The sequence below is a fragment of the Bison bison genome, unplaced genomic scaffold (genome assembly GCF_000754665.1).
Source record: "Bison bison bison isolate TAMUID 2011002044 unplaced genomic scaffold, Bison_UMD1.0 scf7180017854385, whole genome shotgun sequence".
NCBI classification, from domain to species: domain Eukaryota; kingdom Metazoa; phylum Chordata; class Mammalia; order Artiodactyla; family Bovidae; genus Bison; species Bison bison.
In genome coordinates this window covers 50609-54440 of record NW_011484958.1, presented here as the reverse complement: position 1 = coordinate 54440, position 3832 = coordinate 50609, and the positions used below count along the sequence as shown (strand labels likewise).

General features: G+C 49.9%; 1 protein-coding gene across 2 annotated transcripts in view; it reads right to left on the bottom strand.

Annotated features, from left to right (window-relative positions):
* LOC105000684 (myeloid-associated differentiation marker-like) overlaps nt 1-3297 on the bottom strand; it is a 6747-nt gene extending 3450 nt beyond the window's left edge. The window contains exons 1-2 of one of the 2 annotated variants that reach the window (XR_826774.1): nt 3252-3290; nt 430-520 (exon numbers count right to left, since the gene is read on the bottom strand). The gene's annotated coding sequence lies outside the window, so the exon portion shown is untranslated. Of the gene's footprint in view, nt 1-429; nt 521-3251 lie in introns of those variants that run through there. The other variant, XM_010856671.1, reaches the window with a different exon arrangement.
* Nucleotides 3298-3832: the final 535 nt, after the last annotated feature.

Here is a 3832-nt window from a genome sequence, read left to right as displayed (position 1 = left end):
GGGGGAGTGAGGCCCCTCCCAGCCCCCACCCCCCCTCTGCAGGGACAGCCGCCCTGTTTCCAAGGGACTATTTGCTGAGAGGCCCCCAGGGCGGAAGGGCCAGCAGCCTGAGCCCCAGCCAGCTTCCTGCCATCAGGGGCCTTGTTGCCTTTGCTGATAATAAACCCTGGGACAAGCTGAGGCTGGAAAGAAAAACAGAGAGCAAACCTGAGAACCTCCCTGGCCTCCCAAAACTCCTTGAGCCCCATTGCAGGGGAGCCCTGGAGGCTGCTGGCCTCCTAGTGGGCACTGCCAGGGTGGGGAAGGGTCACTGGGGTGAGGGAGGGAGGGAGTGTCATGCTCTCTGTACCCCAGTTTGATCCCAGTTTAATTACTTGAACTCACCCTGAAATTCCACCTAAGATAAGAGACAACTTGAATGCATTGAATGCTTTGAATCCATTGAATGCATCAGAGAGAGGATATGGAGAAGAGGAGGCATGGGGGTTCCAACCGCGTGACCCTGGGTCAGGCCTGTGCCCTCTCTGTTCCCTGACCTGGAAAGCAGGAAGTGGAAGTTTGTCTGAGTCTCCCAGCAGCCCCTCCTCCACTCTAATCTGTGAGCCTGGGCGTGGTGCCCCTGTCAGAGCACAGCCGATGTGGCTGAGCCCTGCCTGCCCGGCAGCCAGGCATGTGAACTGGAAGACAGTGAGCTGGGAAGGTCATGGCCAGAACAGAGGAAGGAACGAGGAGGTGCCAGAAGGGCAGAGAAGGGTGAGATGAGATGGACACTCAGAGTGACAAGGAGTAGAGCCTTCATAGCTGGATGATCATGGCAAGCTACTCAATAGAACCTCAGTTTCCCCTTCTGTTCAATGTCTCTATACCTACTTTGTGTCAATTAAATGAATAAAAGCATGTGACGGGTTCATCAGAAGGCCTGTCACATGGAACCCTCAATCTGTGCCAGCTACCTCCCCGCCCCCCTCACAGAGGACCCAGAAGGCCCTGGCTCTGGACATCAGCACATGCAGCTTGATGTGCTGCAGATCAGGGGCTGCAAACCAGCTTGCACTGCAGGTGGACTCTTGATGTGTTCAGTTTCCACCACAGTGTTTTCATGAAAAAATGATGTGGGATCACTAGCATTACTATTTCTTCCCTGAGTGGTGGCTGCACATTGTTTTAATTTCACATGACAATTCGGATTACAGCTCCTTTTCAAGCCTCAGGAGATACAGTGTCACCTGGTTTTGTTCCCTTGGCAGTGATGTTGCTGGAGACAAGCAGCTGCTAGCCTCTATTCTTTATATTGTTTTCCATCCTCATCTCTGTTTAGTATTTTCTATAGTTCTCTCATTCTCATGTATAACTGACATAAAGCAGGACTATGGTAATCTCATCTGTGACTGGTTTCCCGTCTTCGGCATGGCCAAGCTTCCTGTCTGCTCACAGCAGCGTCCACCCCTCCATCCAGGGAGCATCCATGTCCTCAACCTCAACCTCAGCCTTCAATACATTTCAAATGCTGTAAAATCACGTGTAGACATGTGTGTACACACAAGCATACATGTTAGTACATACCTGCATACGTGTTTGTAGGGAATATCTGTATCTTTTTTCGTGTTTTGTCAACATGAGACCACGTCTTCCCAGAGCATCTTGCTTTTGCACCGCCCCAGACAGGTGCAGCTGGTCCTCTCCAGGGGTCCTAGTGCTCTCCATCCCCTTATTTCCTTCCCTCCTGGCTCCTTGGGCATCAGTGGACCCTCCCCTGTGAGTCTCAGTCACAGGGACATAGGATGGGACAAGGGATCCTGGGATCCAAGTGACCACCATGCTCTAGGGCAGGAGGTCAGCAAGTTTTTCTGAGAAATTTTAAAAAATATATGACAAATAATATATTTTTCATTTCTGGAAATTAAATCTGGTTTCCTAGATCTGCAACAAATTATCACAAGCCTGGCAGCTTAAAACAGCAGAAACCTGTTCTCTCAGAGTTCTGGAGGTCAGCGTTTTGAAACAAGGTGTCAGCAGGGCTGCTCTGTCCCTGATGCCCCAGGGGAGGGTCCCTCTTTGCCTCTTTTAGCTTCTGGAGGCCCTTTAGCTCGTCCCATGTTACTGAACTCTGATGATGTCCGATCATCCCTCAAGAAGCCAAACACCGAGAGATGAGTGCTGGGCTTTGCCTGGGACGAGGTGCGGCTCCCCCACTGTGAACACAATCATCACCCACGTCTGTGCATCAGCCCATGTTGGACGGTGGTTTGAAAAAAATACTCATGAACTTTCCACCTTTTTTTGGGATCAACTTGGAGGATTTGGTTTTTTCCAGTTTAGTAGGTCTGAGGTGAGAAAAAGATTGTATGAAGAGTCAGCCACTGACTCTTCTCCTGCACTGAAAGCTCCTGCAGGGAATTGTCTCAGTGGAAATCCACCCCTGGCATGCCCCCACCCCTACCCCAGGGGACACACTCTGGCCAAATCAAGTGATCTGATCCGTCTTAAAAGGAGAGACTGCGTCAGACCTCCTTTCTTCCTCACACTGTGGTGACGCTAAGGCTGTGTCCCGCCAACACACTAGAACCCCTCCTCCTTCCAGGGACTGGAGTTGGGGGGAGGTGGGCGCAGATGCCCTGGCCTCAGGCATCAGGACTGGAACCACAGAGCTGGGGCTGGATTCAGTTCCCTAGAAAGCTGACCCCCTCTTCTCCCTCCCTTGCCTGCAGACACCTCTATAAGGGGGCAGGCTTTTCACAGTTTAGTTTCCTTTTTGCCTTTAATTAATTGTCCTTCTTGGAAGAATACTAATTAGGTGTGACAGGAAGACGTGGGTATGGAGTTCCCTCCTACTTTCAGATCTTGAAATAAGAGCTCTAACTGCAAAATATTGGAATTATTTAGAGATCCATGCAGGAACCAATGTTCTTTACAACTGAAAACATACATGGACCAGCTTGTATTGAAAGTAGAAAACCCATTTTTTTCTTGATTACAGGGTCATATCTCCAGTTTTGCCCATCTGCCAAGATGCGTGCCAGTGGACTTGTAGAAGGGATGGATGTAGGTCCCTTCCCCCCACTTCACTGGCTCATCCAGAACAGATTTAAAACAAACAAGCAATTCTTCCTTGGGAAGAAAGTGGTACAGAGTCACAAACAAGCCATTTCCCACTTCTGCAGTGTCCAACTGGCCCCAAAGTTCCAAACAGCAAAGAATACACACAAACAGGTGGGAAGGGGGGCTCCTGGGACCCACACCCCTCTACTCACTCAGTCAAGAGCTCCGTCCTCCTTCAGAGGCCAGTTTCCTTCTCTTAACAGAAAGTGAAAGCACCCTGTGATGAAGGCCTGGGGAGGGTCAGGGCTACTTCCTGAAACTAGCAAGTTCGGCAGCTGCTGGAAAAGACCTATAGATCTTCCTGGGAATAGCTGGCACTCCACCCTATCTTCCCAGTGGCACTCTGCCCCTTGCTCTAGGAAGAAAGGGAGGGGCTGGAGACTTGGGGACCTGACTCCTGCCTGGACGCTGAACATTGTCTCCCAAGTCAGGCCCAGCTGCTTGTTGCTGAACAAGCCAATAGAGAGCTAAGTCTTGGGCTTAAGAAAAGTAGCTTTGTTCATCAGTGATATTGGCCTTTAGTTTTCTTTTTTTGTGGGATCTTTGTCAGGTTTTGGTATTAGGGTGATGGTGGCCTCATAGAATGAGTTTGGAAGTTTACCTTCCTCTACAATTTTCTGGAAGAGTTTGAGCAGGATAGGTGTTAGCTCTTCTCTAAATTTTTGGTAGAATTCAGCTGTGAAGCCGTCTGGACCTGGGCTTTTGTTTGCTGGAAGATTTTTGATTACAGTTT